We start from the raw sequence: 12,764 nt of genomic DNA, 5'->3' as shown, positions 1-12,764 counted from the left end.
TGGGGTTAGTGTGCTTTTAGTAGCCTTATGTGGGTAGCTTTTCCTTCCAGCCCCTTCTTAGTTGGGTAATCAACCCAATATGACAGGGGGGTGGTCAACTGTGGTCCTTGAGAGCCTCAAACAGGCCAGGTTTTCAGGATCTCCGCAATAAATAGCCCTAAGATAGATTTGATCCTGAAAACCTGGCCTGTTTGTGGCTTTCAAGGGCCACAGTTGGCCACCCTTGCAGTATGAGGATGGGGGGGAGGTAGTGGAGGACCGTACATCTTCCTCTCTTCTATGCATGAAAAATAAATTCTTTCTGATCACCTCTGAATAGCAGTGACTCTTCTGCGGGACTAAGGTGCTGGAGGTTGGGGTTTTTTTGGGTTTTTTTTGGGAGAACCATTACTGCCAATAAAGCTTTTATATTGCAGGCTGCTCTTCCAAGAACAGGATAGCATATGCGCAAATGCCATTTTTCTTTCAAAAACTTTCCATGAAATTATCCTAGAGTTCAATAAGGGCTCAGTCCACTCTGAGTTTTATTGCCCTATGTTGAACCTATGGTGGTAATCTTTATAAATATTATCTGGGGCCCAGGGCAAAAGATGTTTTGAAGGTTATGATGAAGTGTACTTTGTGTTTGAAAGTTAGGGGGAGAGTTACATTTTGGCATGTCTGGTCTCTTCACTTCTACAGTGCTGAACAAATCAGGAATTGTTCAGTGTACTATAATCTCCAGAAACGTTGGATTTATTTTTAATTTGCCTTGACATACTTAATGGTCAGCTGTTGATAAATCAAATTATATGTGGTACTAGAAATCTAAAACCCCCAAAACAATGTTTTTGTAATTGACTGGTCAGCAGAGTTTGATTTGGGCTTGCGTATGCAGGAGCAATTCCCAGGTTTCGAGTTCCATGCGCCATTGATGGTACCTCCAGATAATTCTGCTCTGTAAATTGACTGTTTTTGGGTTAAAGGGCCTATACATTAAAACATGCCTGCTGAAACACCACTTAATGAGCCTTGCATCAAATATTAGCATGCACATGCAAAAAAAAAATAGCCTTAAAACTAGATTTTAGAAAAATCGATTTTCCTCGTTAATACTTGCAATAGCTGATGCAAATAAACACTCACAAACTTTAGAACAACAGGTTGTTGTAGAAGCTACAAATTCGGAAGAATTGGAACACAGTGGCCCAGGTTCAAGGAGGTTTGATACAGGGAAAAATAGAGCGAATAAGAAAGCTGGCGAAAATAGAGAATGAAGCAAGATTATATGAATTCGAGAGTGTTGAATTTTCCCCATATTCAGTGTGTTTCAACTCCAGACCAGTTTAAGAGAGTTCTACAGGGAGTTCTAAAAATACCTTCTGAAGCAATGCCACCTTCGGCTAAGATTTATTTTTGTATCCTTCGAATAAAGAAAAGAAGAACTGCCTCCTGTTAATATTTCAGCATTACTGGAGGCTTCGGGAGAAGAGCCTAATGAAAGACAAGGAACACACTGCTTGTTAAATTTATATTTCCATCTGACAGAGATTTAGTTCAAAAGTTATTTCTAAGAAATAGACAGGTTCATTATTATGGACCAAAAACATGGATTTTCCCGGACATTGTAAAAGCAAATTCAGCAAAGGAGAAAAGAATTATTAGCTCTCAGGCAACAGGCTGAGCAAATAGGAGCCCAGATTATTATTCGTTATCCATGTAAAAGTATCATGAGAATAAATAATGTTAAGTATACATAGTCTGCACCATCTGGCCTTAAGTCATTTTTAGATGCCAAGATATTGATCGGGAATACTGACAACTAGTGTTAACGCATAGAGGAATGATTGGGACCCTCCTTGTTTCCTGTTTTATTTGTGCTGAGTACTAAATTGCTCCTAACTGGAATCTTGATCTCCCCAGTTGCATGGTATCAGGATATTTAATTGTTCAAATGTTATGGGGTAGGAGGAAAAAGTGTAAAGGAATGTGTGAAATATTGTTTTCTTGAATTGACAATTTGATTGTAATATTACTTTTTCCTTGCTTTTTCCTCTGAATACTATTTCTTTTCTTTTGCGATTAATATCCATTTTGTTGATTGGCATTGTTTGTCATATTAATAGTTAAAACTTAATAAAGAGTAAACTACAATAAAAAGCAACTAGACTTTCAAAGGCCTGCGCGCAGTTCCCCACACATGGTCATGCCTATTTTATAACATGCACGTCGGAGCATGCATGTTTATAAAATGCGATTCCCGTGTGAACATGTGCGCCAGGTTTTAATGTCCGTGTAGGCAAGTGGCCACCTCCGTGTGCAGGTGGGGTGGATTTTTAAAGAATCATGCGGCGACACGATCCAGCCTTTGCCCAGTTCCCTCCCAGTTTGCTCCAATAAAGGAGCGGACTGGGAGGAAACTTCCCTACCCCTATCCTTGTTCCCTCTTCCCCTAACTCCTAAACCTACCCTAACTAGCATTTTTTTTTTTGTTGAAGAACTTAACCGCTCCTCTGAGAAACATGGCTGGGCCTTGTGCATGCCGAGCACATTTTTAAAAAGGCTCGTCCATGCTTGTATCTCCCTGATTTTATGAGCGTGGGCCTTTTTAAAATCTACTTGTTTAACTTTATACACAGTAGCAATATAAATATTCAATCCAAAAACCATAGGGGTAGATTTTAAAAGGAGCGTGCACGGCATACATGGATGCACGCTACCCGGCGTGCACACCCTGTACGCCCGATTTTATAACTTGCGCGCGCAAGTTATAAAATCAGGGGTCGGCGTGCACAAGGGGGTGCACAATTGTGCACCTCGCATGCGCCGAGCCGCGCTGCCTTCCCCCGTTCCCTCCCCCCTAACCTGACCTTCCCACCCCTTCCCCTAATCTTTCTTCCCCCTAGCCCTACTCTAACGACCCCAAAATTATTTTACCTTTTGTGCCTGTCTCCAGACAGGCGCAAGTTGCGCCCGCTGGCAGCCTGCTGGCACGCGATCCTTCGACACAGTGGCAATGGCCCTGCCCCCGGATTGCCCCTTTTAGTAAAGCCCCGGGACTTACATGCGTCACCGGGCCTTTTTAAAATAGGCCCAGCGTGCGTAAGCTCGGCTATGCGCATACATTTTCCAAAATATCTGGCCCATGGTGTGCACACCAGCTGTCCCTCAAAATCCCCCATGTTAACTAGCTTGAATTAAAAGGGCCATTTAGCACAAAAAATTCTTGCCCCCACACCAACAAAATGAATTCTTAGTTCCAGAGGTTTCTGATCTTCAGCAGCAGGAGGCATGCAAGAGTCCTCCTGCTAGCACTGCGGAAGACTGCCAAATGACACTGTTAGATGGTGCTTCACCATTATCAGGAGGTTCCAGTTTTTCTTTGATCTCTTGTCTGAGAAAAATGTTTTGCTGGTCTGCTACTGCTGCTGCCGCCACCATTTTCAACTTATGCCATCTTTTTTTTTCCTCTATTGCACTCCATGCAAAGATTTTCAGTTCAGTAGTTTCTCCTTTCTTCTTCCAGAACAATCAGAACCAATGCTGGGATCCTGGCGCAATAAATCTTTTATTTGCAATTGCCCGGGGAGTTTTCCCCACTGTGCCTAGTCTACTTATTACAGCAATAGTCCCGAGGTTAGGGGCTATGTGATAGGGCTCTTTTCAGCACCCTGTATCATGGGATCTAAATGTGGCCCTCACTGACACCCATGGCTCCCTCCACGCCAAATGACCTTTGCAGCATCTGTAGCTGATCCAAGGTGTAGAAGGCCTGACTTGGGCATCAGATTAGGGACCTTCTGCATGACTGGTGCATAGCACTGCCACTGAACCTCCAGGCTGGCCCTATTTTCCCCTTCTTAGTGTCACTCGTTAAGGATTTTGGCACTTTCGAAAACAGCTGATGTTGCTTATGATGCTGTAGCACAGTGTGAGCGGACTTTGGCTTGCTGGAGGACGGAATATGCTGGATCTTATAGCTATTCTTCTATAGACTTATTATTCACAAGCAAATTAAACAGCCAAGATCCTGCTTTAACTCGGCAGTGCTATAAACAAAAATGCAGTAGTCTTCAAACAAATAGCTTTAGCAAATCTCCTACTTCTTTCTCCTCCCTTCTGGGGCTTCCCTCTGGGCTCTGGAATCTTATTCCTCTCCCCAGGGGAAATAACCTGCAACTAGGAGTCCCTCCTGGCTCTTTTAGGGTGGACCTCAGGCTAAATGCTTGGTCCTGGACTTTTAAGGGGGGGGTCTAACGTACACTCCTTTACAGATCTGTCTAAAGCTACATAGCAATCATAGATCCTGGTAGTGCCTGATGAAAGCTTAGCTGCAAACAAGGTGAAGCAAGAAGCCTTGAAGAGGGGAAACAGAGGGAAAAGGTATTTTCAGCAACTGCTTACAAATAATTATGGTTGATAACTAAAAGTTTTGGAGGAGGTCAATAGGTAAGTTAAAAAAAATGGAGGGGGGGTGTACCTAGGATAGGGATGGGGGCAGGTAGGAGAGGGGAAGGGAGGTTGGGGTAGGGAAGTTCCCTCCCAGTCCGTTCCTTAATTGGAGCGGACTGGGAGGGAACTGGGGAAGCCCGATGATGCATCGACACGCAATTTTTGCTTTAGTTTGCACCCTCCCCCCCTTTGCACGCACTGCCCACAATTTTACAACATGCACGCAGCGGCGGGCACGTTATAAAATCGCGCGTCCATGTGTGCATGCTGGGTAGCGCGTGCAAATGGACTCACATGCGTATTTTATTTTTTAAATCTACCCCATAATTTTTTTTAATTGTTTTGTGTGTGTGTGTGGGGGGGGGGGGGGGTCATGGTGTATGTTTGTGACTGAAGAGGGAATATGTATTATCCAGGGTTATTCTTGCAGTCACACTTCTTCTTGTGATCTCAAAAACAGAATAGATTATGCCTCTAGTTTGAATCAAGTTGAAATAGTCGAGGTAATACTTCTAAGATAAAATTTACCTTGGCTAGAGTAGAATAAACATTGGCAATGCCCAAATTATGAACAGTATTGAGACTAAACCAAAATGATTTCTTCTGTAGCCACAGATTATTTTTCTCCTACCTGGTTTGATTTTTTTGGACCTTGGACTTGAAAAAATTGTCTTAATGCTTTTATAGCTTCTTTTTTTTTTTTCCATTTATTAAACTTCTACAGTAGGGTTCCTTTTTATATGGAATAATCAAGAACAAGGCCATTCCAGACAGTTTCAGAGTCCGATTATGATAAACTAGAATGTTGTTGTTACAATCCATCCCATTCTCTACTTCATGATTATTGAGGTTTGGAACTATGTTTTTATGCATTAGCTCATCAATGTCAGGCCTGTCTGTAGACTTGAACTATTTTAAAATCAGTTGCCATCTTCATGTCCTAGGAACATGGTAGAAAGCCAGAGGTTACAGCTTCATAAATTCTCTGTAGTATTGACTTTTCATGTTCTGGATGATGCCTTGAGACGTTAGCTGAATAAGAGGTGTACAGCTGAGGAAGCAAGTAGGTGGCAAAACCCTTGCGTGCCAACACCATGTCAGCAGCCAGATGAGCTAAACAATTGTCCCTGCACCAACGCAGGATAATTTTTCAAGGAGCCCAACTTGTCTGGAATGCTTCCTGGCTTCAGGCACAAAATGATTATCAAACCAGTCTCTGGCAAATTCTTGTGTGATCAGTATCCATTTGTTGGAATGGTAAACAGCAGGGCACATTCTTGAAAACACATGGATGAGCATTTTTACCAGCTGCATTGCAACATTTCAAGATAAGCCTCTCTTTATTTTCTTTCACCTCAGCTCTCTTAACTACAAACAGGGGTGTTGTATGGGCAAACATCTCCAGAACAATTCTGTTTCATCTGTATTATAGACTTGTTTATCTGAGCAAAATCTTCCACGTGTTTCTCTGCAACCTTGTGATTTGCAGGCAGGTTTTTTTTTTGTTTTTTTTTTTTTACCTGCAGTATTAAGGCAACGAGCACCATGGTGACTCTTAAACTTCATTTAGTCATCCAGCAGAATAGGTACATTCGCTTTCAATCTTACTTTCTTTATGAAAAACTCGGGCTCCTCAATTAGCATTGTCCCCGACACAGGAATACCTTTTGCTATGATGCTGGCAGTACCACTCACACAGAAACGTCGTTCCAACTCGGCATGTGGAGTTCTTGCAATGTTCTTGTGGCTGGCCATTCCCATTGCAGCCACTTTCAGCATAAAACTTTTAAAAGTAGTTTCCTTTTGTGCCCTTCAGTCAGATTGTGATTTGCCCAACCCTATGTTCCTGCTGAGGTTTTAGCAATGCCTGTCCCTTGGCTTTTAAAGCAGCTAAGCCTGCCGCAGAATGGACAGCACGTACTTGGACTTTTCATTGAAGATTCTTTGATAGTGGGACTTACTCCTGGAGTTGATTTTCAAAATTCTTAAGGGTCTTTTGGCCCCTTTTCTGCCTGGCTCCTCCCTTTCAGGAAGGGAGTGTTATGCTGCTGGTCTGTGCTCTGGTTGTGCCTGCACACAAATGGCTTGTTATAACTTTTCCAACACTCATAGCCTCTCTTGCAGGAAATTGGTGATTTTTTTTTTTCTGCTGCCAGAAATACTAGAAACAAGATAGGAACAATGCTATTGATCTGTCATTGTTGTGTCTGCATACAAAAGGTTGTGAGCAAGTCAGGATGGGGCAGAGGCACTGATTTATATCTATGGCACACAATTTCTGAATGTGGCCCAAGGGATCGAATTCTTTTTTTGGGGGGAGGGGGGGGGGTTGTCCTGGATATGGGCCTTTCTTATTCTGTGAGCACATATACAGGAAAGTAAATGTTAAATACAATTATTCTTCAGAACCATAACAGTAATTGCAACAGAACAGAAGATCTGTACCTGTGGAGAGATGGACATTGTATGGGAGCACACATACATGCAAAGACATTTGCTTTTAATATCTGTATAAATCTGAAGTTTAGAGTCAATCAGAATGTAATTTTATGCTTTTCTGCTAAGACGAGCAGGATGGTAGTCCTCACATATGGATTACATCATCAAATGGAGTCAGGCACAGAAAACTTATGTCAAAGTTTCTAGAAACTTTGACTAGCACACTGAGCATGCCACTGTCTATGTGGGGTCCCTCTTCAGTCTCTTCTTTTTGTTGCGCCCGTCAGTCGCAGGCGGCTGCGACCTTTGTTGCTTACCTCTTTTCTTCCTACAGCACCGAGTCCAGGGAGGATGGCCGCCTCTGCTTACATACGCCGACCCCCATGGTGTGCCCGGGACGGCGTGGGCGCTCCTGGCAGCCAGCTTGCATCTGGGGTAACCTAGGGCACGTGTGCACGCTCCTGCCCCTTTCTTGTACACGTGATCATGGCAGGAACCTCGGGGGCGTCCCCACCGCATGACGTCATCCGCTTACTATACTTAAGCTCAGCTGACCATCTAAGCTACGAGTTAGCAAGGATTCCTGTCCTGCTCAATTCCGCCATTCTGGGACTTCTCACTGTTCCTGTCTCGGGGGTCTTGTTACACCTAGGGCTATCCGCTCCTCAGAGAGCCACCTTACCTGTCTCACCTTCCTTTTAGTGAGCTTCATCACTGTTCCTCGGATGACCCTCCAGTGCTCCTGTTCCGGGTCTCCTCGCTGCCTACTCTACAACTGGCTTCCCCTAACGCTGAGTGAGTACTGGACCACCTACTCCTTCATCGTGTGGATTCTCAGGTTACCCTGCTCTGCGGACCACTACCGGATCCATGCTGTCTTGTGCAACCATTACCATCGGTGTCCAGCCTACCCCGCGCTGTGGACCACTACCGGAGATCGCCAGCACAAGGCTTCATCAAGAGAGAAGGTACTATCCGGGTTACCCCGTGCTGCGGGCCACAACCGGATCTGCATTATCTTGTGCAACCACCAGCTTCAGTTTCCGGCCTACCCCGCACTGCGGATCAGTACCGGAGACCATCAGCACAAGTCTCATCTAGAGGAAGTATCTCCTGGATTACCCAGCTCTGCAGACCACTACCGGAGAAGCCTGCTTGCAGGCTATTTACATGGACTGAGTTTATTAACCCACTCCTCGGGTTATTCTTGCTGCATAATAAAGCTACTGCCTCTGTTGTCAATCACTGCTGAGACCCCTTCTGTCGTGGTGAGTCCTCACAGGGCTTCTCCCTGTGGGTGGAGTCATCTCTTCCATGACTCAAGGGCCCACTGCCTAACTGTACACAGAACGTAACACTTTTCCGCAGAGCTGTTGACTCATGGTTGTGGAGATCATGCTTTTTTTTTTTTTCCTTTGGAAAGTGTTTTGTGTTTGTTTTTTTCCTGCACCCAGTCTCTCTCTATCCCTCCCATCCTTAGTTAGCTGGTAGCTCGGTAAATCTTTTTTGTTTTTTTGCCTTTTTGCCTTTCCTGGTAGCGACATCCTCCGGTGTCCACCGATCATTGCTCACTCACAGGCCTTCTTTTTGTCGTGGCATCGTCTGGTTATTGTCAATGCCCCCAGTGCCCTCGGACTATGTCCCTCATGGATCCGCACGAGGTGAGAGTCCTTTGCCTGGGGGCAACACACGACATCCAGGGCTGTTGTTTTTGTGACCAGGTGACCCCTAAGGGCCGGCATGCCCGCCTGGAGAAGATGGAGAAGCTGTCTGGTCCAGGAAGTACGAACCCTTGACATCGGCATCGACGCTGAAGGAGTGTGGAGAGTCAATGGACACTAATCTCTCAGTGTCCACCCCTCCACTAGGTCCCCCAGTGGAGAGGGGTGCCAGAGATCAGCCTTAATTGGCCTCCTCTCATTTGGACTTCAGGATCATCTCCTTTATCCTCTGCGCCGGGGAAAGACCAGGCCAAGCACCATGGGAAGTCCTGAAAACATCACCACCGACCTGCGTCTTTGCATAGTACTGGGCTTGGGTTAGCACCAGTGCCTGCTGTGATGCCCCCGACGTGACCCTGCGGCAAGGAGGTATTGCCCTCCATTGAGGCCGGGGGTCCGAGGAGTTCCAACGATTCCAGTGTCTGGTGCCAATTCCCCTCAGGGCCCTAAGGAGGATCTGGCTATGCCACGCCTCCTCCTCAGGTTGTCCTGTCCTCTGTGGCCTTCGATGAGGAGCTTGAATGCAGGGTGCAGTTGGCGGTTGAGCCCTGCACCCCGTGTTTGAGATTGGCTTTGCTCGCTCGATCTAAAAGACACCTACACCCACATCGAGATCTTCCATGCTCACAGGCAGTATCTGCAGTTTGTGGTTGTCGAACATTTTCAGTACAGGTTGTTGCCGTTCGGCCTGGCCTCAGCCCCACATGTGTTCACCAAGTGCCTGACAGCGGGGGGTGCATGTGTTACCCTAACTGGACAATTGGCTTGTCAAGAGCCCCACCCAGGAGTGAGCGGTACAGTCTCTACACTTGACCGTTTTGGTGTTAGAGTCCCTGGGGTTTATTATCAATTACCTGAAGTCCCATCTTGACACATCGCCTCAGTTGGACTTTATTGGTGCCAGATTGGACGTGGCTCAGGGCTGAGTGTATCTTTCCCACGATCGGTCACTTAAATTGATGTGCATTGCGGGAGTGGTCCACCAGAGCCGGCAGGTTTCGGACTCATGGCCGCGACAGTCCGTGTTACTCCCTTAGCTTACTTGCAGAGCTCAATGGACCTTGCAATCCCAGTGGAGGCAGGCCACCCAGGACCTCCCACGTCTGCATCAGAGTTACTCCGCCTCTCTGGGACACCTTGTCTTGGTGGGAGAATCTGGCCAACTTGGAGCTGGGGGTGCCTTTCAAAGTCTCGCTGCCCAGATTGTGCTCACTATGGATGCATCCAACTTGGGGTGAGGTGCCCATATGGAGGGGCTCCGTATCCAGGGCTTATGGTCTGCCCGGGAGGTACTGTGTCAGATCCTGGACCTCCTCGCGATCTGGCATGTGCTCTGGGCATTCAGGGATCGGCTGATCAACAAAGTGGTTCTAATCCAGACCAACAACCAGGTGGCAATGTGGTACATCAAAAAACAGGGAGGCACAAGGTCGTTCCTCCTGTGCCAAGAAGCTGTTCAGATCTGATCTTGGGTTCCGTCACAGGGTATGGTTCTTCGAGGCATGTACCTGGCCGGGATGGAGAATGTGGTGGTGGACAGCCTGAGTCGAGCCTTCCAGCCCCATGAGTGGTCCCTAAAAAAGAAGTGGCAGATCGGATCTTCTGCCTCTGGGGCACCCCAGACATGGATCTGTTCGCATCCCCCTGCAACAGGAAGGTGGATCAGTTCTGCTCCCTGTGCAGGGTAGGCAGCAAACCAGCCTCAGATGCCTTTGCCCGCCATTAGGGCAAAGGCCTTATGTATGTGTATCCTCCTCTTCCCTGGTGCTGAAGACTCTCCTGAAGCTTCAATAGGACGGGGGACTATGATTCTCATAGCCCCTTGTCGGCCAAGACAGGTCTGGTTTCCGCTCTTGCGGCATCTTGCCCTCCAGGAGCAGATTAGTCTGAGCACCTCCCCAGACCTCATTGCGCAGGATTGGGGGATGCTACACCATCCCAACCGCCAGGCCTTGTCCCTGAAGGCCTGGATGTTGATAGGTTGATTCTGCAGCCCTTCAATCTCTGAGGTGCCTCGAGTCCTGGTGGCTTCCGGGAAGCCTTCCACTAGGAAGTCTTATGGCCTGAAGTAGAAGAAGCTTTCCACGTGGTGAGAGCACCGTGATCTGGATCCATTCTCCTGCTCTACATCAAAGCTGCTTGATTACCTCTTGCACCTTTCACTTAAAGACCAACTCCATTAGGGTGCATCTGAATGTGATCAGTGCCTACCACTGGGATGTGGATGGTTTGCCCACCTCTGTGCAATCCATTGTGGGACATTTTTTATGCGGGGCCTGCTTCAGTTGAAGCCTCCCCGTGGCCTCCCGCAGTGTCCTGGGACCTCAGTGTGGTGTTAGCTTCACTCAAGACTCCTTTTTAGCCGGTGCGTTCTTGTGACCTAAAGTACCTGACCTGGAAGATCAGGTTTGGTCGTGGTCACATCAGCACGCAGAGTCAGTGAGCTTCAGGCCTTAGTGATGTACCTACCCTAAACTAAATTCTTCCATGATAGGGTGGTTCTGCATTGCATATGCACCCTAAGTTCCTGCCTAAGGTGGTGACGGATTTCCATCTTAACTAGTCAATCGTCCTGCCCACCTTTTTTTTCCCCAGACCTCATTTGCACCAGGGTGAACAGGCTCTGCCCAGTCTGGATTGCAAGAGAGCCTTAGCCTTCTACTTGAAGCGAACAGCAGGCCATAGGCAGTCTCCGCATCTCTTTTGACAAGAATAGATTGGGAGTTGCTGTTGCTAAGCAGACACTGCCCAACTGGTTGGCAGATTGCATCTCCTTCTGCTATACTCAGGTGGGACTGCAGCTTGGGGGCCACATCAAGGTTCATTCTGTCAGAGCCATGGCAACTTTAGTGGCCCACTTTTGAGCGGTCCCTGTGGACGATATCTGCAGGGCTGCGACATGGAGTTCTCTCCAGACCTTCGCCTCTAACTACAGTCTGGACAGCTTCAGCCAGTCTAACCTCCAGAATCTTTCAGCTGTAAACCCCAGCTCTTCCTACCTACAGCTCTTTTTATGGGTTCAGGCTGTCTCCCTCTGTTACCAACAGTCCCTCTGTTATTGTGCCCATTGGCACGTGGTTAGGTGTCTGTTGGTCATTTTGTCTTCGGGGCCAGGCTGTTGCTAGGGATTCACCATTGTGTGAGGACTACCTTCCTGCTTGTCCTAGGAGAATGCAGAGTTGTTTACTTGTAATAGGTGTTCTCCTAGGACAGCAGGATGGTAGTCCTCACGAAACCCGCCCGCCATCCTGCAGCGTTGGGTTTCATTATCTTTTTTATTTTTTTGTAATTCTGTGTTGAGACTGAAGAGGGACCCTGCATGGATGCGTGGAGAGTGGCATGCTTGGCATGTTCAGTGTGCCAGTCAAAGTTTATAGAAACTGACATAAGTTTTCTGTACCGGGCTCCATCCGATGAAGTCGCCCATGTGTGAGGACTACATCCTGCTGTCCTAGAAGAACACCTGTTACAGAAAACTGCTTTCTTCCAAAATGGATAAAATGACTTGTATGTGGTTAATTGTGTGTTTGGCTATAAAGCCCTTTGAACCAAAGTACTAAATCAGAAGAATGTTCAATACATGCCAGCATTGGGTATATGGGACTGATATAATAAGACCTGTGGTGAAGTCAGCACTATTTGTACGTATTTTTATTTTTTTTTAGCATATGCAACAAAAGGCACCTCCACAGGATGTAATAAAGGGCCCTTATGTAAATGAGATGCGTGCAGAAAATCCATGCTAAAATAAAACGCATGCTCATGGCCATATGTAATAAGCCATGCAGAAACCCACGCTAAAACTCGCATTAATGTGGTGACCCACTAGTGATTCTTGGAGTGAAAGCCTTCCCTTTTTATAAAACAGTGAAGAAGTTTGTGGTCTGGTGTGGAACTGAAGGTGGGTAGAGCTTCAAGTTCTGTCTCCAATCGCGTGGCAGCTGTACCGGTGCATGCTGGCAGGTGCTGGAATGCAGCAGACACATCTATAGCCTACCCACAAAATGTTCCAAATATGTGAAAAAAGTGAAGGTAATCCATAATTACCCTAGAATAAACTGATCTCCAGACAAGCATTTTAACTTAACTCCTGCCCTGACCCAGGTACTAAAAAAAACCAGATTCAAAACCCCGCACTAACTGTTGCGTGCCCACCGCATAGGCCGTGAATAA

General features: G+C 46.6%; 1 protein-coding gene across 1 annotated transcript in view; it reads left to right on the top strand.

Annotated features, from left to right (window-relative positions):
• The window catches only part of DUSP16 (dual specificity phosphatase 16), a 132,804-nt gene that overhangs the window by 96,439 nt on the left and 23,601 nt on the right, over positions 1–12,764 (top strand). The gene's annotated exons all lie outside the window — the stretch shown is intronic.

The sequence above is a fragment of the Rhinatrema bivittatum genome, chromosome 4, assembly GCF_901001135.1.
Source record: "Rhinatrema bivittatum chromosome 4, aRhiBiv1.1, whole genome shotgun sequence".
Lineage (NCBI taxonomy): Eukaryota > Metazoa > Chordata > Amphibia > Gymnophiona > Rhinatrematidae > Rhinatrema > Rhinatrema bivittatum.
The sequence above is the reverse complement of the archived record's forward strand: the minus strand, read 5'-3'. Positions and strand labels throughout refer to the sequence as shown.